At 41.4% G+C, this 22,631-nt stretch overlaps 1 long non-coding RNA gene across 1 annotated transcript in view; it reads left to right on the top strand.

The window, feature by feature from the left end:
• The first annotated feature begins 1,091 nt into the window (after positions 1-1,091).
• The window catches only part of LOC138761828 (uncharacterized), a 47,689-nt gene continuing 26,149 nt past the window's right edge, over positions 1,092-22,631 (top strand). Inside the window, exons 1-2 of the long non-coding RNA XR_011356539.1 lie at positions 1,092-1,171; positions 4,505-4,578. This is a non-coding gene — a long non-coding RNA (uncharacterized lncRNA). The remainder of the gene's footprint in view (positions 1,172-4,504; positions 4,579-22,631) is intronic.

The raw sequence follows: 22,631 nt of genomic DNA on the forward strand, positions 1-22,631 counted from the left end.
TGACTTTGTTCACTCTGTCCGTGCCTCTTTCAGTGCTATGAGTATCAGTTTAAAAACCCATATAAGAGCACCTTATCATTTTAACATCTTAGCAGATAAATTGCAAAGTATAAAAGAAGATATAAAGCAGTTTGCTGGAGGAACTCAGCCGGTCAAGCAGAATCAGTGGGAGAAAAAGAGTTGTTAATATTTCAGCCCAAAACCTTCAATTACGTTTTGGCCTCCTGAGTTCCTCCAGTAGTTTGCATTGTGCTCAAGATTTCTGCATCTGTAATCTCTTGTGTGTCTTCTGAAACAGATTGACTAGGGTAACAATTTATTGACACGTTTTCAAGAGGACAACCCTGCAACCTTTACCATCAACGAGGACTAGAGATTGAAGCAGACCAGCAAGCCACTATATTATTGCATTCGTGTATATTCCTCTCCAAATCACAGAATATCCTGACTTGTAAATACACGATGACTCTGATTATCCGGAATGGTCAAGACCGCGCCTATGTCAGATAAATGTTTTTCTTCCCGGATGTAATGGATTTGTGTTAATAGTATTATTTAGGTTAAGGTTAAGCTATATTTCTTATAAATATGTCTTAAGTAATGAAGTGAAGTTGGTGACAGGGTTACACACAGGCCACAGCATGTTTGCAAAGACATCATTGCACTCAGATCAAAGTGTCAGTTTGGAGTTGCAGTGTCTGGAAGAATAATACCATAATGGAACAGAATTATTCTTAATTGAAACTCAAGTACCAGGTGTGGTTCTTAAAAGCAATTAAGGCCTCTTGAACAAGAGAAATGAAACTCAGAACTATTTGAGTGATATAATTAAGGTCTTGAAACAGAACTGAGGTCAACTTTCAGAGTCGTGAGGTATGCAAGCCAGAATTAGAAGATCACATGGTTTACAAGAAACTGTGGTTGGCAACTGTTTAAAATTCCAATAACTGATCACGTGTTTTCCAGGAATTAAGACTGACCCCCATTGGTGATGTAATTTCATATGATTTTATGGGTGAATGTACATGTATATATATTTATATATATATATATATATATATATATATATATAATATATCTCTCTCTCCAAATACAGAGGCATCTTTAGACCAGAAGAAGAAGAAGAAACTTCTCTGGAGAAGGAGGAGGTTCTGTTCTAAGTGGCTTTAAAGTAAGCATAACCACTCTTTTTGTTATTAGAGGGAAGCCTCATTGTGGAAAGAAGCCCCAGAACTCTTAAGAAGCTAAGAGGGAGTGTAGAAAACCAGTGTAAGAGTTTAAGAAGAAATTTCTTCCTGGGGGAACAACGCAGCAAGATTTGTGAGTTTGAACAGTCTAAGGACTGAATTAGTGTTAACAAATACTTCATTACTGCTTTAAGCAAGAATTTAAAAGAACTTGATGTTTTGTAATCACTTCTGAACTACAGTTTAATAGACCTTCAAGTTCAACAAGACTTTAAAATACTAGGCCTTAAAACCAATTTTTCAGACTCAAGTTTAAACTGAAATAGTTCAGACTTTAATACTCTCACACATTTATACAATTACATTTGTGCATAGTGGGGTTTAAGCTTAGAGTTAAGTAAGTTCAGAGTTAAGTGAGAACTGTTATGTGGTTAATAGTTTAATAAAAACTATTATTTTGAATTTATGATTGGCAAATTTTTCATTGCTGTTCTTGAGTTACTACTGATGGGGTTGGTTAGTTCGTAACATGGAGAACTGGTCATTTTTTTAAAAACAGCCCAGTAGCAACAGCAAATCAATTGTAAGTGTTTAAACAACAACAAATGACAAGGGAAGGCTTTTTAAGGATGAAACAATGTTTAATTCTCATCAAAAAACAACCTGAACAAAATACCGTAAGATAAATTGCCAAACATCAAACACTTGAAATTCTACTCACAATCACAGTGCTATCTGCAGGCCTTTTGCCATCGCAAAACCATTGAATGCTCCGTCGGAATCAAAGTGGCGACTCAGACATGCACACGAGCATGCTGGGTTTAAATTTTTTTTCACGCTGTGAAATGAGTTTGGCGCCAAAATAAATTTGGATAAATTTTAATTGTTTCAAAAATCCTTATTTATCTGATATTTTTGGGAGATTAAATGATTTTTGGATAAATGAGGACTATTGATTGTTTCAGAAATCCTCACATTTCTGATATTTTTGGGAGATTTCTCCAAAAATTTCAGATAAATGAGTATTTTGGAGAATCCGATTTCAGAAAATTGGAGTTATACTCTTTTCGCTGTACCTTCATTGTATAGATCCAATAGCACTGAGTGAATCTCTTCATAATTAGGACCACAATGGTTTTATATATATATATCATCAACGTTTCAAGGAAAATTAGGAATAAACAATAAATCCTTAACTTGCCAACTAAAGCCTCTGAAAAATAATGAACAAAAAAGTCGTCACAAATAACAAAGGCTAAAGTTAAACAATTTGAATTGCCTGTGAAATAGTTTTGAATCCTAAGCTGAAAAAGGACTAAATAACTGGAAAGACTATTTATTGGGCATCCTTGTAATTATTATTAATCTGACAGTTATGCCTAATTTTAATGGAATCATCTCACAGGAAATTGTTGAAATGGGGTTGAAGGCCTGTTTTAAAACTACTGTAACACCAAATGTTCTGTCACAAGCAAATTTCTGCTTCTAATGGATCATGTAGACTCTGTAATGAAAAATCTGCTCTTGTTCGGAATGAATTCAAAAGGATCTCTGTCACCCAACAGGTTTGATGGGTTCAAATGGGCTGTATAGCCAACCATATTAACAAATCTCACAGAGAGAAAACCAAGGAAACAATTTGTACTTAACAGTTTAAATGCTGCCCTGTGCTAAATAAAGATTGGATCATTAACATAATGATGAAGTTAGAAATTTGATTGAAGTTAGAAATTTGAACAATTAGATCAATTGTTCTAATTGAATAAAAATCAAAATGGCTTATTCTTAAATGCTCAATTGTATAAAAATTAATGTGTTCGGGCCAGATAATTCACCAAGTAGGAATTTTGGCTTTGTAAAATCTTTTGTGTAACTTAAGCATAACATTTTCTGAATACATTAGGCAGGGTAATTCGTAAATACCTCACATTCATGACAGTTGAAATGATTTCAGGCTTATTTGCTTGTGGGAGAAGGCTACAAACAACGTGGCCTGTGAATGTGTTGTGCTGGATCACTGCCAACACCTTTCTGCTGTCTCCATTTAGTTATGCTTATGCTGCAGTGTTAAAGTTGTTCACAGCTTCACATAGTAATAGCAGCAAACACTGGTAGTTTCATTCCCATTGCTAATGCAAAGTCCACATCAACAGTGCAATAAAACTAGCAGAGTCCATCTGTTTTCACTCAAATGAACGTGATTTATGATTCTAGTGCTCAACACTACTCTGAACACTAGAATAAAAACAGAAAAGGGGGGCTGGTCAGGTTGTATCTGTGCTGATAGAAAGAGTCACAATTTCAGGTCAATGGCCCTTTATTAATGTGCTTTAAAGCGGAGGAAAGATCTGTAATTGGGTGCAGAGCACAGTTGTCATGGTAAAAATCAAGGTGGTTGGAGACAGAAATGAAACAAATGATGTACTTGAAATTTAAATATCCAGCAACATCTATGAAGGGAGGAAGAAAAGAGATAAATTGTGGTATTTGCTATGCATCATGCAAGCTCCAGCTGCAAGATGAGATGCTGTTTCTGGAGCTTACATTGGGCATTTTTGGACCATGTGGGAGGCCAAACACAGCTCAAAGTGGAAAGAGAAGAGAGGATTGACGTCTCAGGAAACTCTACTCTTTTGGACTGAATGGTCGTGTTCTACCAAATCTGTTTTTATGTTTCTCCAATGTATTTACCTGCCTCTACCCCACCACCACCCCCTCCTATTCGAATGGAAATCCATTGTAAAACTAAAGGCAAGAGTTTCCATTCAATGGAATTGTTCCCCATCCAGTGGGACCCAATGGTCACTGTGTAAATATACCCACTTTTGTTAGGAGTCAGTTCACTGGAATACCTGGCACCTGGCCACGATGATTGGTTGAAGTTGGGTGAACAGCCAATCATGCCAAGAAATCTCACAGAGAGAACATGAACCAACTTATAAATTAAGAGTTTAATCATTGCTCAGTTCTAAATAAAGATGAAAACATCCATGTAATAATGAAAGTAGAAGTTGAAATGTCATTATTGATTTTGTTAAACCTAAATAGAATTTGAAATCACACATTCTAAAATACTCGTTCGAGGAAAATTCAATAGACATATAAAAATATCAGAGGTTCTGATATAACAGCAACCACATTTCCAGAGTAGCACCATATATTATTGTCTGTGATCCCAGTAGTTTACAGACATCTTTGTTTGTGCTCTTTAGTAGATCAGCACTGGTGAGTTATTATCTGATTACAGCTCCTGACACATTATTATGTCCCAATCTGGAGCAGATAAGAATTCTGATATATCTTTATCTGTGACTTAGGAGATCACAACAACTGGAAAACCTTACACTCAGCATTTCTGGAGGAGATCACAGTTCCCGACACAATATTGACTGTGAGTGTGAAATAGGTTACAGCCCCTGTCACTTATTAGGGGCAGGGCATAAAGCTCTGATGAATGTAAAGTAGGAGAAATGACATAAAATTTGACAATCCATCTCTAACCGCATGTTGCAAACAATGAATCTATGCAAATTGTTGTCTTGACCATGCCCAGTGTTTGTGGAATTGAATGCACATCATGAAAGTACCACACCATTATTCCATTCTAGATTCTAAAGGTTGTTGTAGCCGAAGGGTGGAAGTGGGGTCAAGCTCCCACTGCTACACAAATGTTCATCATGGCATGCACCTCAAACAACCTCTGACAACCAAGTCCAGCTCCTGGCCTTCACATGTGGCATAGTTCTTAATATCCCATGGAGCTGTTCTCACTGACAGAAAAAGGGACAAAGGCAGGCTGCTGGTGCTTTGAAACCAGTTGCTCCGGGCAGATAAGACTTGTTAATCATGGATGGTGACCCATAGAGGAGAGGGAAAACTCCGATTTCAAACCTCCGCTGCCTTGTGGCTATACCCGTTCATGGGAAAGGCTTTGGGATTAAACCCTGAGGAAAAATCTGGAATCAGAAAGTGGCTGACTGCTGTACCCAGCACAGACAAGGCAATTCCTATGGTGCTGGTGGCACCAAACATTATCGACTTTCATTGTTCCTTTATTTATGTCATTAGCATGGAGAGGGATATCCCGCTGCATGGGCAACAGACAGATCTCCATATCAACTCTGCCCTGGCTTGTGCCCTGGAGAGGCCACTCCAGCTTTGCTTTAGGCGCATACTCATGGTCGACCACGACTGACGGATGCCACTCACAAATATTCCAATCTGTATCCAACTTAAAACAGATGGTGCTTATCTATCTCTTTTAAAAGCTACAAAATTAAATCATGAGTGTCTGAGAATATTGAACTATTTTAATCTGCATCTATCTACCAGGCTGAAGTTATTATTTCAATATTTTAACAAATGACTTAAAGGATTTTTAAAAATTTACATAATAACCAGAAAAATTTCTCCACAGTTTTCAAATTTCAGGTAATATATATCATTAATGCCAATCTAACAATCACATCATACTCCTTAATAACTTACTTTAAGCAATGACATAATCATTTAATTGTAATATTCATGCACAAAATGCTTTTCTTATCAAAATGGTTTGTCCAATATTAATAGTAATGTGATCATTGGTTAAAGGTGGGAGGGGAGAGATTTAAGAGGGATCTGAGAGACATTTTTTTTCACTCAGCTGCTGGTCCATATCTGGAATGAGCTGCCAATAGAAACTGTGGAAGCAGGCCCAATTTTAATATTCAAAAGAAATTTGGTCACTTACGGATAGGAAGAGCTTAGAAGGATATGGACCAAATGCAGGTAAATGGGACTAGCTCAGAATGCGAACTTGGTCGGCATAGACTGTGCTGAATGACTCCATATTCTATGTCTAACTGTCAGCCAGTCCTCATTTGATTAAGAAACAGTCTGCTGGAGGAACTCAGGGGTTAAGCAGCATCAGTGGGAGAAAAGAAATTGCAGACATTTTAGATTTCAGATGTATTGTCAGAGTACATACATGATATCTCATCCAACCCTGAGATTCTTTTTCTGTAGGTGAGGCAGAATTATCACTTATTGGTAGTAAAAAAAACTGCACTGTGTATACAGGCAACAAATAAAGAACTGTAAACAGTTAACGAATGTAAACAAACTGTGCAATACAGAAAGAATAAAAAAAGTACACAAGTAAGAGTCCTTAAATGAGTCCCTGATTGAGACTGTTGTTGAGGAGACTAATGGTGGAGGGGTAGCACCTGTTCCTGAACCTAGTGGTGCCAGTTTTGTGCCAGCTATCTCTTCCCTGATGGCATCAGCAAGAAAAGAGTGTGTGCTGGGTGGTGCGGGCCATTGATGATGGCTGCTGCTCTCCAACAGGAGCATTCCCTGTAGATGTTCTCAATGGTGGGGAGGGTTTTGCCTATGATCTCCTGGCCTATGTCCACTACCTTTTGGAGGGCCTTATGCTCGGGGGTATTGGAGTCCCTATACCAGACCATAATGCAATGGTCAGCACACTTTCCACCACACATTGTAGAAATTTGCTTGGGTTTCTGATGTCATAACCAAACCTCAGTGAACTCCTGAGGAAGTAGAGGTGCTGATGTGTTTTCTTAACCATATAACCATATAACCACTTACAGCACAGAACAGGCCAGTTCGGCCCTACTAGTCCATGCCGTAGCAAATCCCCACCCTCCTAGTCCCACTAACCAGCACCCGGTCCATACCCCTCTAGTCCCCTCCTATCCATGTAACGATCCAGTCTTTCCTTAAATGTAACCAATGATCCCGCCTCGACCACGTCTGCCGGAAGCTCATTCCACATCCCCACCATCCTCTGCGTAAAGAAATTTCCCCTCATGTTCCCCTTATAATTTTCCCCCTTCAATCTTAAACCATGTCCTCTAGTTTGAATCTCCCCCTTTCTTAATTGAAAAAGCCTATCCACATTTACTCTGTCTGTCCCTTTTAAAATCTTAAACACCTCTATCAAGTCCCCTCTCAATCTTCTACGCTCCAGAGAAAAAAACCCCAGTCTGCACAACCTTTCCCTGTAACTCAGACCCTGAAATCCTATCAACATTCTCGTGAACCTTCTCTGCACTCTCTCTATTTTGTTTATATCTTTCCTATAATTTGGTGACCAAAACTGTACACAGTATCATCTTCATGATACCATTAGTGTGTTGGGTCTAGGAAAGATCCTCCAAGATAGTGACTCTTAAGAACTTAAATCTGCTTGCACTCTCCACCTCTGATCCCCAGTGATCACTAGGTTGCAAACCTCTGAAGTCAACAATCAGCTTAGGTTGGAATCCTTCATCAAGACTCCAGCTGGTCTTGTGTTGAAGTAAATGTAAAAGAGATTCATTAGATTGATTCCAGGGACAACGGTTCTCAGCCTTTTTTTTGGATGCCGTTGGTGCTTTGTGGCTAGTAAGAGATTACTTAAGGTGGTATGTGAGTGGAAAAAATAGGTTGAGAATCACTGTCCTGGAATAAACACTTTGTGTCGTTGAAGGGTTCCAACCCAAAATATTGACCTTTCGTATTCTCCCACTAATGTTGCTTGAACCATTGAGTTCTTCTAGTGGGTATTTTTTTTTGCTGCTGTTTCCAACATCTGAAGTCCTCTGTGTGACTCCTTGTTTGATTAAGATGGTGTATAAGACATGAAAAGTGAATATGCAGACAAAGTACGCAAATGACATGTAAACCTTCATTGCCAGGAGTTTGGAGTACTTGGAGTATATGAGTACTTGGAATAAATGAGTCTTGCTGAGGCTGTGTAAGGAATTGGTGAGGGCACAGATGGAATCAGCATGGAATTTAGATCTTCTCACCACAGCAAATATATACTTGCCTTGCAGCAAATACAGCAGAGATTCATTTGATTGATTCCTAGGATGAGCATTTTGTCCTTTAGGGAAAGATGAAGATTAACTTTCATGGAGATTTGGAAGAATGCATGGTGACTGTGAGACGGATTTCCTAAAGTGGAGGGGTTAGAGTAAGATGCATACAGAATAAGGGAACACCCAATTAGAACAGAGAAGAGGAGAAATTCTTTTTACACAGCTGCAAATCTTTGAAAATTTCTAGCTTGGAGCCATATGAACACTCAGTATATTTTAGGTTGAGATGGGCACAATGGGAACCAGAGTAATTAAGGATCAGATGAGAGATTAGAGAGATTACACGATTAGCCAAGTATATTCCACAATCATTTGAGAGATTAGGATTGCAATTGTATTTCCAATAGCAGAGTGGGCTCAAAGGCCTTCTTCTTTTAGTTCTTACTTATTTCCTAATGAAATCAGATTCATAAAGTGTACTCACAATGACCACTAAAAACCATCAGAAAGGCTTTCGGCATTCTTTGTGGTTGAGATTAATGTGAATTTTTTGCATTGAATTGAGATAACTAATGCTTTCTACGAAAGTACAACAGATCAGGAGCATCGAGGCACATGTCAGAAATTCAGGCATCATTCTTATTGAGGTGGGAAAACAACAGCAGTACATATGTCTGTGGCAACAGCAAGGACCTCCTAATGGCCAGCCACTTCAATTCCACACCCCATTTCCACACTAACACGTCTATCCATACCTTGTGTACTACCAAGTTGAAGCCACTCCTAAATTATGGGTACAACACCTTATATTCCATCTTAATAGTCTCCTACCAGATGGCATCAATATTGGCTTCTCTGATTTCCATTAACCCTTGCTCCTGGTCTCTCTCTTTTACTCATCCCTCTATCTCCTTTACTCTTGCTCACCTTCCCCTTCCCTTCTTTCTCCAGAGAGCCATCTTACTTATCCCTCTGCCCTCTCCTCCTATCACTTCTCAGCTTTTTCTCTTCTACCCTCCCACCTCTAACCACCTAATACCTCTTACCTGTTAGCCTGTGTTCCTCCCCCCCCCCCCTTTTCCTCCCCTTCCCTCTCTCCCCCTCACCTGATGAAGGGCTCAGCACCAAAATTATATTTTATTTCTGCTGAGTTTCTCCATCACTTTGTGTACTTCTATACTCAGTTTTGCAGTAAAGATCATTATTGTCTACCAGGGAATGTTTCATTGCCCAAATAAAATGTATTCTTATTCACATAAATGTGAAGAAATTGGACTGAAGATAATAGTATTTGTGAAAAATAATAGAAACAGAACCATACAGTGTGGAAACAGGCCCTTCAGTCCAACTTGCCTGTGTTGACCAAATGATCCACCTACACTAATCCCACCTACGTGTGTTTGGACAATATCCCTCTAAATCTATCCTATCCATGTATCTGTCCAAATTTTCCTTAAGCATCGCAATAGGACCTGCCTCAACCACCTCCTCTGGCAGCCAATTCCATATACCCACCACCCTCTGTGTGAAAATGTTCACCTCATGTTCCTGTTAAATCTCTCCCCTTCACCTTCAACTTATGTCCTCCGGTTACCCATTCCCCTACTCTGGACAAAAGATTCTCTGCATTCACCTGATCGATTCCTCTCATGAGTTCACCCTTCATCTTCCTGCACTCCAAGGAATAAAGTCCAAGTTTGCTCAAACTCTCCCTTACAGCTCAGGTTCCCAAGACCTGGCAACATCCTCATAAATCTTCTCTACACCCTCTCCAGATTGGCCACATTTTACCTGCAGCACACTGACCAAAAGAGAACACAGATCTCCAAATGGGGCATCATCAACTTCTTATACAACTGTAACACATTTTCCCAACTTTTAAATTCATTATTTTGATGAATGAAGGCCAATGTGTCAAAAGCCTTTTTGACCACCCTATCTACCTGTGGCACCACTTTCAAGAAACGATATACATGTTCTAGATCCCTCTCCTCTACAACACACCCCAGATCCCTGCCATCCTCTGTGCAGGTCCTACCCACATTAGACTACCCAAAATGCAACACCTCACATGAACATTCCTTGTCGAATATAGAACATGGAACAAAACAGCACAGTACAGGCTCTTTGGCCCATGATGCTGTGCCGACCTATTAAAAAAACTAAACATTCCCTACCCCATAACCCACTATTTTTTTCTTTCATCCATGTGCCTGTCAAAGAGTCTTTTAAATCTCCCTATTATTCCAGCCTCCACCACCACCCCTAGCAATGCATTCCAGACACCCACTATTCTGTGTAAAAAAACCTACCCCTGACATCTCCCCTAAACTTTCTTCACCTCACTTTGTACAGATGTCCTCTGGAGTTTGCTACTCTCACACCGGGAAAAAAAAACGTGAAAAATTATACAGTACTAAGATTTCTCTGATTTCACCATTTCAAAAGCATTTTTACATATTTGTTCTGTTAAAATCATAAACTACAATTGAACTATTGAGTAAGTCAGTGAGATCCAATAGCATTTTGCTAATGCCATTATTCAGCAACTAGCTCTGTGCTGTTTTTCTTATCTTGCCACTCCAGTGCTCCTAATCCTTGCATAGTTTAAAAGGAAAGTTAAAAAGTCTGCACACATACTGATATGGGATGTCTGTACACAAGCTGAATATTTTTCATGTATAAATAATTTGTTCAGTTTACTCTTGTACGTTATTTTGTTTACATTTAGCTATTTAATTTATGAAAATATATTTTGAGCAATATAACAAATAGGCAAAGTTGAGTAGCCACAGTGTAGGAAGGCAAACCAAAGATATGTTGTCTGTCCGGTCACTGCTGTAGTTTGTTTCCAGAAGCACAGGAAGTCCCTGATTCAATATGATGAACATGTTAGCAATAATTTAAACATACAGAGAGATCAGTTCCTGGTGTTGTGCTTAGTTGGTGGTGAATGAGTTATCTGGGTGTCAGTGGAGGCTCTACAAATAGCCACATCATCTCCTAGCAGAGGCTGGATGGGTGTGGTCCTATTTTTGGCACTCGTCTCTGAATATGCAATGGATCAGTGTCTGAAGGACAACCATGCCAAGCTTGGATGGATTAACACATGGTTCTGTAGTCCATTAATGAGCCATTGCACCCACCTTCCTGGAGCAGGCCAGCATTGTGGCATCTTCTTGTCACTCATCACTGCATTTACATGGATTGCTCTATGTTTCCCAGCTGGGAAGGCAAACCAAAGGTATGTTGTCTGTCCAGTCACTGCTGTAGTTTGTCCCCAGAAGCACAGGAAGTCCCTGATTCAATATGATGAACATGTTAGCAATAATTTAAACATGGTTTATGCCCACCATTAACACTCCAACATCTTTCCTGGCCCTTCCTTGTGGCCAGACTTCTTGTCTGATTTCTTGCATTAGTTTAACTACAATCTATTCTTATTATATTCAGGGAAGTTTACAGGCAGGTGTCTCCTTCAACCAAAGACGAAAAGCACTCACATGCATGGACGATATATTATCTTAGGCTGAACCAGAATAATTACAAATTGGGTTCAATCCCCCAAATCTAAATCTTGTCAATGACAAGGCCTGCTTTTTTGCATCTTTATAACATTGTCTGCCTCTACTCCTGCTTCAATCTATCTGCTGTCTTGACAGGGGAACATTAACACCACTGTTAAGTAACTGGACGAATATGCAGTTTCTTATACATTGATCCTGAATCAAGAGTTTAAATCCCACCCCAGTCTTTGGGGATTTTAAATCAATCTGGAATAAAAAGTAGTTTTGGCAACAGTAATCATGCAATTGCAAAACAGAGGTGGTAACCAAGGAGTGAAAAGATGCTGGAGAGCCACATCAATATAAAAAAGTGTTGGAGAAACTCAGCAGGTCATGCAGCATCCTCGGACAGGTTTCAGGCCAGAAGATTGGGTCTCACCACCTTATTCATCTGTTTGCCTGCTCTCTGGCATTCCGGAAGAAGGACTCAGGCCCGAAACGTCGACTGCCTATTGCTTTCCATGGATGCTGCAAGAGCTACTGAGTTCCTTCAGCACTCTCATGTATTACAACTGCAAAAGAAAAACTCTGAAGTCTTCCAAGAAAGTAATTCTTCCTAGCTCTGTGACACTCACATTCTGCAAACAAGTAAATATGACAATATCTTTATGGAATGCCTCTGGGCTCCGAGATGTGCCTGCTCATCAGTGCAAGTAACAATTAAAAGCAAACATCCTTCATCATCTCTCAACTAATGTCAGTGTCTGAAACAACAGTGCCTCCATTTTCCTAGAAGTTTACCCTGAGCAAAACTTCCTCACAAGCTGTGGTGTGCTGAGGTAGCAGCAAGCAAGCAAAAATCTCAAAAGACTGTACAACAGGCTTTATTGAGATAAAAGTCTGAACAGCAGTTCATGCTGTGGTGGCTCCCCTGTGACTGGCTCAGGAGGGGCCAGCTCAGGTCTATATTCAGGTCGGCAGATTGACAGCTGGCCAGGTGGAATCAGTCCCCTGGGGGGGGGTCTTCCTGCAGGTATAGAGATCGCCCCCTGCAGTATGCTGGTGGTCATATCACTACATACGTATAAATGCCATCTTCATACTGGTTCCGATTCTGCATGTTGCCACGAGCACTAAATGCACATAGGTTTCAGAATTCTCCTACTCGCAGCCTGCAGACTAACTAATCCTATGATCCCCAATCTGAAAGGATTTAGAAATTGCCAGTGTCTTCAAACTGAAGGTTCAGCCAATCATTTCCTTTCATACTTGGTTTTCTGCTCCATTGTAATGCCACATTTTTCTGCACAGCTGCAATTGTGAATATTTATCTATACTTTCATACAGTATTTATTTTCTTTTCCTCGTAGTAATTTCAGTTATACTTGCTGTTTTTGGTATATTTTAAGTACTTGTGTAGCTGCAGCAAGCAAGAATTTTAATGCATTTGTACATTGTACTTATGTCTATGACATTAAGCTCCCATCATCATTAAACCAAAAGTACTTCAAGCAGAATTCACACTGTCAGACTGAAATGTCCTCCAGCATTTCACAAGGCCTCGTCTATATCTGTGGCACAAGTAAACTCAGCAATATCTCAAATGTTTTCAGCTCTTTCAGCAGCCATTATATTTGTGGTGATTGGGTGTTAGTGATCCTCCTCACCACTAGAGGGTGATAGAGATAAAAGGACCCACTTTGATTGAAATGCACAAAATGGATGAGTCCCACAATGATGTGAGTTGATAATAAAATATAAGTAATACAAAAGAGCCCAAGTTTCTTTATCACAATAGGAAAAAACATCACATGGAACCAGGAGTGGGTATTAGCAGGAGACATGGAAAGTGTGAAGCCACCTGACACTGTTAATTGGACTGGAAATGTCAACCATGAGTGGTGGTTGTTCAAACAAGGATTCATGCTGTATTTGCAAGCCATTGGACATGTGCATGGACCCAAAAGACATGAATGTCAATATAAAGAGGGAACATAATCAAATTTCAACCAGGGATGAAATTACAAGTGAGATGGCTGGTACAAAGTTTTTCACCAAATTGGATGCATCCCAGGGATTCTGGCAATTAAAACTGCAAGAAGATAGCACAAAATACTACACATTCAATGCACTGTTTGGACAATACTCCTGTCTGAGGATGCCTTTTGGAATTTCCTTAGCTACTGAAGTGTTCCATAGGACAATGGAGCACATCATAGAAGGCATGTACATGGATGACATTATTCTATGGGAATCCACATAGGAGCAACAGGAGTGCTACAATGCATCCAGAAGTATGTATTAAAACTAAACAGAGAAAAATGTCAGTTTGCTGTGAAGGGAATCACCTTTCTGGGAGATAGGCTGTTGGAGGTAGGGTGAAAGCAATTCTAGAGATGCCCATACCCACAGACAAAAAGGGTATATTGAGAGTGCTTGGAATGATCAATATCATTAATAAATTCATGCCAAACATTTTTTTTTCCAAAACAATCTACCTGAGGGAGTTGTTACATGGCAAATGTGAATTCAAGTGAACGGCCAACCACAAGGAAAATGGGGATGACTGAAGACCATTTTAACTATAGAACTGGTGCTTTTGACATTCTTTGACCCATCCAGAAGGACAAAAATATCTACAGATGGTTCAAAGGATGGAAGTAGGTGCTGTTCTACTTCAGGCAGTGGGAGAAGATGGGAAGCCACAGTGATATGTATGATCTACCAACATTCATGGCAGAGAAATACCACAAGCCATTATTTGCCATAATCAAGAAAAACCTCAGTAAGATGTTGCCACGAATCCAAAGACTGATGATGAAGCTACAACTTTATGACTTTGAATTGGTGTACACGCCTTGGAAATTTATTGTGTTTGCTGATGCATTATCCAGGGCAACGACGCAGAGTGAATCAGATCACTGCATCTTTTCCTGTATCCGACATGAAATCCAAGCAGATCGCAGCTGAAACAGAAAAGGACACAGTTCTACAGAAGGTCATCAAGAGTCTGAATGAAGAATGACCTAGAAGTGAATGTCAGCTCATACTACAACATCAGAGCTGAGCTGAGTGTTGTCAATGGGCTTCTACTCAGACAGAGCAGAATTGTCATTCCTCAATCACTGAGACAAGTGATGCTGAAAAGGGTGAATGAGGGGCACCTTGAAATGGAAAAATGCAAGAGGATGGTCAGAACTGCTGTTTATTGGCCAGGGATAAATGCTGATATTGACAGGATGGTTTCAAGCTGTGAGACCTGTTTGAAATATCACGCAAAGCAGCCAAAGGAACCCATGACCACAACTGAATTACCAGAGGAGCTATGATAGAATGTTGGGACTGACCTGTTCTATCTGGATGAAAAGAATTGCCTGCTGGATATTGACTCTCTATGTTGCTTCCCAACATGTCTGCTGTCTGTGTAATCAGATACATGAAGTGGATCTTTGCAAGACATGGAATTCTTCTAAATGTCTACAGTGACAATGGACCATGCTACAGTAGCAAAGAACTCCAGAACTTTGCAGAAGAGCATGATTTTTGACATGTGACTTCAAGTCCTCGGCATCTCCGAGGGGAACGCAGAGAAAGGAGTTCACATAGTTAAAGCACAAGGAAGCACAAGGCAGTGGCTCAGATCCTTATCGAGCTCTGTTAAGTTATCAAGCTTCATCACTTGAACACGGCATGTCACCCGCTGAGCTGCTGATGAGACGTAGACTATGTACCACACTTCCTTACTCTGCAGACCCAAACAACAACAGAGATGTCAAACCAAAACAAAAGTATCTGCAAAGGATATAAAAAGCAAACTATTAAAGGTCAGTGAGAAGCTTAGGGCCACTGGCACAACACAACACAGTGAGACTTGGAGATTCCAACACGTGGGTCAAGAAGGCCACTGTTCTGGAGGAAGTAAATCCAAGATCCTTCACTGTCAGAACAGAGGATGGGCCAAATACTGAGGAGGAATCAAATGAGCCTGCTGAAAATGCAAGTGATGCTGCAAGAACAAACAAATGCAGAGGATCCAGCATGCACAGCAGCAGAGGAAACACCATCCAGTGCTAGTCAGTAGTGGACCAGTGGAGCTGACACATCCTCCTGTGTTGAGAAGATCCACATGCATTACCAAAGCACCCAACAGGCTGAATTTCTAAAATAAAAAGAACTACACACTTAAAATGTTTGTGCTGTTGATGTTTGTGTTTAACTTTAAATTGAAATTGAATACTGTATTGCCATGTAATGTTGCTAGATTGCACATCTTAAGGAAAGGGGATATGGTGATTGGGTGTTGGTGATCCTATTGGCCACTAGAGGGCACTGGAGATGGAAGGTCCCACCTCAGATCAGATGCACAAAATGGATGTATCCCATGAGGTCGTGAGTTGCTAATAAAATATAAGTAATACAAAAGAACCCAAGTTTCTTTATCACAATAGAAGACTGTGATAGTACGGACCTATCACCAATGTATATAGTTACAGTATCTAGAGTGTAATGACTGTGCTTACAGCGATTGGCTGAGAGCTTAGCCACGCCTACTGTCTGAGCCTTAAAGGGTTGTGTCCCTAGCCGGGTCAGATCATTCCAGACTGGTCGGCCACCTGTGAAGAGCTCCTGTCTTTTGCTAATAAAAGCCTTGGTTTGAATCAACAAGTCTTTGGTTCTTTCGACGAGCTCTACAATTTTATTAGCAAAAAGAATTTTTTTTAAAAGGGATGGAGCATCTGACTCAGCCAGAAAAACTTGACATCGACCCACAGTCAGCTACAGCTTTCAAAGCCTTTAAGTTCTGGCTGATAAACTTTGAAAACTTCCTAAGGCTCATTGAGGTGGAGGAGGATAACCAGCGTCTAACAGCATTGCTGTCTATGGTGTCCTTGAGAGTCTACGAGAACATCCAGGATGAGACCATTTGCACCGCAGCCATAAAGGTACTGAAAGAACTGTACGATCAACCAATGAACAGAGTTCATGCCCGGCTCGTGCTTGCGTCGAGGAAGCAACAGCCCGGTGAGTCCAGCAGGGCATATTTACAAGTAGTCAAGTCGTTGGGCAAGGACTGTAACTGCTGCAGAGATCACAAATGATCTCATCTGGGATGCCTATGTGGCTGGGCTCCGATCGAACGAAGTGAAACTGCGCTTGCTCGAACAAGGGTGAGCAAAACTAGAGGACGTGGCCTGGATTGCAATCACAATGGAGGATGCAGCCTTAAAGTCAAATGAGTTCTCTAGGGACTGGACCCCACGTTCTGATGTGAGTAGAGTGCCCTTCTACCCTACCACCCCCCGAGATACGACGCTACCGCTACTGCTGCTCGCTCCCCTGCTGCCGCTGCCCACGCCACTGCCGGTGCGGCCACCGCGACCGACTGGGCACCCGCCGCAGCTAACCAAGTACTCACCCTAGCGTCCATCACTGACGACGCTGGGGCCCGACCGCCGCGACTGATGACCTACCCACTGCCAACCGCGAGCAACAACCCCCACTACTTACCATTCATCCACCGACGCCACCACAACAGGACCTCCGGGAATACCTCCAACCTGCTCCTCCAGCGCTGACTGCGCCTATGATGTCATCCCGTGGCATGACGTCATCCCGTTGCGTGACGTCAACATGCAGAACTCCCCTGTCAACAGGATCAGTGGCTGCTTCAATAACACTAAATCAGCAATGCTCTCATCCCCTCACTAAAGCAATGGATCTGATTAAAGTGCATGGACACTACATCAATTGCTTATTTGACTCTGGGTCAACTGACAGTTTTATCCAGCCAGATCTGGCCCTCTGTTGCGGACTTGACATTATCCCCACTACCCAGAGGATCTCATTAGGGACGAGGTCGCACTCGACCGGGATAAAGGGTTATTGCATCACCACGCTAGAAGTACAGGGGTAACGGTCACCCATTTCAAATTATTCATCCTTTCCCAATTGTGCGCCCCAGTGTTGCTGGGATTAGACTTTCAGTGTCAGTTTCAAACCTACACTTTGGGGGACCCCACGCCCCCACTCTCGGTCTGCCATCGCCCCACCCCTGAAGCACCCGATAAACCCGCATGCACAAAATGGATGCTAATAAAATATAAGTAATACAAAAGAACCCAAGTTTCTTTATCACAATAGAAGACACATCACAATATTGACTTCCTCTTCTCAAATATGCCCACATCACTATGATGTGTATAATCCGCCCGGATTATATTGGTTGGCCTCAGGTACATTTTAACTTGTTTTTAATGCAGCACAACTGGCTGAGTCTGCTTACATTTCTTGAGCTCACTTGCATTCACCACTGCCATCAACACTGCAAATGTTAGTGAACCCTGGTTTCCAATGACAGTATTTCCCAATCAATCATTGTCCTATTTCTCCCCACCAAGCTGCAAAATCCCATCCTTTTAGCAAATATAGCATCTGTAGGTCTTTCCATTGCATCTTATCAAGGCAAATAACAAATGTCAAGGGAGCAACAGAAGTTCCTTTATTGAAGGAAGGAAACCCAACTTATTGTACTTTAAAATAGTCTCCCCACTACTGGAAGCAGCACTGCAAAGCCATTAAAATACTGTCGTCAGGTATAACATTAGCTGCTTTTAAGCTGCAGCATCCGGGTAGCCCTCCTGGGACCCAGGTTCAATAAGTGGGGCAAAGGTGCCTCCAGCACCTTTTAAGCTGAGGGGGGGGATAGCCCCAGTAAATCACCAACCTGGCAATTTAAGGGGGATTTCGCCCCCGCAATGGTAAAGTAAGCAAACTAGTCCCTCCCATCCACCCCACCAACTGTCAGTCTCCCTCCCACCATCAATCACGCCCCCCCAACCCACAGCAGCTGACCTCTCTGCCCCCGTGGCAGCCGACCCCTCACCTCTCTCTAACCGTGGCAGTGGAACCCTCCTCTCTCTCGCACCTGCGGCAGACGACCCCTCTCCTCTCCTTCTCCCCCGCAGCAGCCAATCTCTCTAACTGCGGCAGCGGAACCCCCGTCTCTCTCCTCCACGGCAGCGACCCCTCTTCTCTCTCTCTCATCCGCGGCAGCGACCCCTCTCCCACTGATCATGGCACCACCCCCCCACAACATTGACCTCACTCCCCCCAATTGTGGCCCCGTCTCTCCCCCTCATGGCAGCGTCCTCTCATCCCCCTCCCACTTCTCCACCCCAGGCCCTGGCAGTGGCCCCTCTCTCCCCTCCCCGATCACTGCAGAAACTAGTTGGCCCTGGAGAGGAGGGGAGGGAGGAAGAGGCAGGGGGAGGAGCATAGGCTAACAGGTAAGAGGCCATGGTTCGATATGGGTGGGAGGATAGAAAAGAAAAATGAGAAATGAAAGGAGGAAGGGTAGCTCTCTGATACAAGAGGGAATGGAAGGGGTGGGGTGCTGAAGGAAAGGACACAGAAAGAAAGTGAAAGAGAGAGACTTGGCAAGTTTAACAGAAACTGGAAAACTCAATGTTAATACCATCTGATTGGAGAGGAGCCTTATGGAATATTAGGTGTTCTTTCTCCAATTTGCGAGCAGACTTGGTTTTGGCAGTGCTTGAGACCATGGATAGACGTGTTGGTCTGGGAATAGTGTGTGGAATCAAAATGGCTGGCAACTGGCGGGCCCTGTTATTTCAGCGAATAAAAGTGAAAGTGCTCAAAGAAATCATCTTCTACTCTCTCTGTTGCAGAGGAGGTCACAGCGGGAGCACTGGATGGAGAAAATGACCTGTGCAGATTCACAAGTAAAATCAAAGGTGTCCTAGAGGGAGTGGTCCCTGCAGAAAGTTGAGAGGGGAAGAGAGAGGAACATGTGTCTGGTAGTGAGATCATGTTGTATGTGGCGGAAACTGTGGAGGATATGTGTTGGATGTGGAGGCAATCTTACAACATAGCCAGACTTGCAAATTCCGACTTTCGCTAACTCCGGCCTTTTTAGCATTTCACCCTTTTTCCTACTGTTGGCAGCTGCACCTTCAGCCATGAGAGTTTACTTCTTCAATTCCTAAACCTTCTCCTCTTGTATGACTTCCTGCATGACAGGACCTTGTCATGCATAATGCTGGTCTTTGGTCACTTGGAAGCGTAGGTCTGAGAAGTGTGGCAACGCAGTAGATCCAACACTGATATTTCACAGACAGACTCCAGGTTTCTCCTGAGAATTTCTCCAGAGTTCAGTCTAAGCAAATGAAATGTTTACAGCTTTTACCTTTTGAGCCCAGTCTCTTGAGCTTCAAATCCGATTCGTTTAACTTGATGATACAATTGTAAATATGATTTTTTTTTAATGGGTTGATAATGATTCTGCCAGTGCAGAGTTACACAAATGATGCTGCAAACACTGTTTCTCAAGTGATCTTCACTGCCTTTTCTTGGCTTTATCCCTTATGGCCCCTCTTGATTTAAATAAGGCTTGGGAATTAGTTTTGTGAGTGCTCACTCGAGAGAATGTTTAATGCTTTTGGTCTGCAGACAGCTGAATGAGATACCTTGAGTATCCACATTGGGCTCAACACAATGTCGAAGCAACTTGAAGAGGCTTGCATGGTCAGTATAAAACTCATTACTAGGGTGATTTGGACAGAGACAAGAACCATGGGGAAACTGGACAGTGCACAGTGAGCCTACTGATTCTCCTTCTAATAAACCTTTCTAAATATTGTAGGAGCTTTGTAGCACTGTATCTTTACTGAATCATGTTTATGATCCTGTTCCCTATGTGTGTGTTATGAACCTACACTCTCAGTCTGGCATGTCAAAAATATACTGCAATTTTGCTGACAAAATAGCGTTCAGTTCTTAATAACATATGATGTGATTTATTGCTTTATGCCAGCAAATCTCTGATCCAAACAATTTTTTTTTTTAATATCTCGTCAAACCTAGCATCGAATATGACCAGAACAGGGACAGATCTGCTGCAACTAGGAGCATTGCTGATCCATGATCAATCCACTCTGCAAAACAAAACAGTATTCTTCACACTACATAGGTTGCTGTTAACTCAGGACATAATACAAAAGGTGTACAATTGTTAGTCAGGTAAATAAGAAAGTCTGGACATGCCAGGATCTAGTGCAATGGTCGCACAATATCCATAGGAAATAAAAGGCAGTTAATTTTTTCAGGAATGTGAAAAAAAAAGGTAGTTGTCTGATAGACAAGCTGGGTGACAGGGTTGGGGAGGAGAAAGGAGGGAGGATGGGGAAGGGGGCTGAGCTCAGGCTAACAGATAAGAGGTAATAGGTGAATATAGTTGGGAGGGTAGAAGAGAAAAAAGCTGAAAGGTGATCGGAGGAGAGGGCAGAGGGCTACGAAGGGTAACTCTTTGAGAGGAGAAGGAAGGAAAGGAAGTGGGGAGCTGGCGGAAAGGAGGAAAAGAAAGGGAGGAGAGTAACAGAAACTGGAGAAGTCAATATTAATTTCATTTGGTTGGTGACAGCTGGGACGGAATATCAGGAATAGTTATTTAATCATGGTTCTGGGAGAACGACCTTTAAATATAGTAATCCCCATAGCCTAGGAAGTCTTGGATTTAGTTTTTCTTTTCCAAAAAATAAACTTTAATCACAATAAATTATTTACAAAAAATAAAATTGTTCACTGTCTTTTTACAGCCTTAATCATATATTTCCATCAAAATACATTGTTACATTTGTTCTTGAGATTTGTGGAGGAATTTCACCTCTCAGGATATTGGTGTGGGCCAGATTTAACACTTGATTTCCATCTTCTTCATGTTATCCTTCTGGTACATTGATGGAGAGTACAATCAGGTGGGATATGTAGGTCAGGGTGAATCGAGAGTAGTAAGTTCTCTGACAAGAAGGTTGAATTTAAAGTGATTTGCTTTCTCTTGAGCTGGGATAGTTGGATGGGATATTACGACTGGTATCAGTTCCTGACTACTAATTTAGGATTACTGCTGTACTATACAGTCATGTGAATGGGTGAAAATATCATCAATTTGATTATGTTCACTGGTCTACTGTAGACTGGGCCTTGAATATCAGATGAATAATAATTATTTGGGTTAGATTTAACAAGACTCTGCTATTCTTGAATGGGTGGTCAAGAGATTGAGTTAAATGGAAACTAAAATGTTGGTTGCAAACCATTTTATGTGTACCTTTACATCTGAAATGTCACAATTGCTTTTCTCTCACTGATGCTGTCCAACTGATTATGTTTTGCCTCCGATTCAGCAACTGCTATCTTTTGCGTCTCTGTCCTATGTATTCCTAAGCAGTTCCACGATAGCAATTTGCAACACTTGCTGTTCCTCAGCAAAGGATTAAACGAATAGCATTGCATCACCAAGATCAGTGATAGCTTGCAGCACAGACCTGCAATTAATTATACCATTAGACCATTCCTCAATGAGGAGTGTTTGACTGCTCTTGGCCTGTATTCATTGGAATTTAAGAGAATGGGTGGAGGCGGGGGGAGCGTGTCCTCATTGAAACATTTCAAATGTTGAAAGGCATGAGCAGAGTAGATTGTCAGAGAAGATGGACAGAAAGGTTGTTTCCCATGGTAGGAGAGTCTGGGACCAGAGGGCATAACTTCATGATTGAAGGGCATCCACTTAGAACAGAAATAAAAAATAATTTCTTCAGCCAGAGGGTTGGTAAATCTGTGGAATTTGTTGCCACAGGAGGTTGTGGAGGCCAAGTATTTAAGACAGAGGTTGATAGGTTCTTTCTTTCTTTTCCAATCTTTTTATTAATCATATTATAGGTAAACAGTACATGAGGAGAATGGGAGAACATAATCAAAAAGGGAAGGAAAATAAAATCACTGTATGACATGATATGCTATACATATTGCATTATACCACAATTAATTCATATGTTCTCATCTCCTCAAACTGAAATATTCAAAAAAATTAAAAAAATTATTATAAAATTCCACCTAATCGAAAAAAAAGAAAAAGAGATGGTTCTTGATTAACCATGGCATCAAAGGTTATGGGGAGAAAGAAAGCCAGGCAGTGGGGCTGAGTGGAAAAATGGATCAGCTCATGATTAAATGGTGAAACAGACTCTGAATAACCTATCTCTGCTCCTATATTTTATGGTCTTATAAATGAGTTAGGTGGTTGTAAATAGATGGTGTGCACACTGATTCAG

This window comes from Narcine bancroftii, chromosome 4, assembly GCF_036971445.1.
Source record: "Narcine bancroftii isolate sNarBan1 chromosome 4, sNarBan1.hap1, whole genome shotgun sequence".
NCBI classification, from domain to species: domain Eukaryota; kingdom Metazoa; phylum Chordata; class Chondrichthyes; order Torpediniformes; family Narcinidae; genus Narcine; species Narcine bancroftii.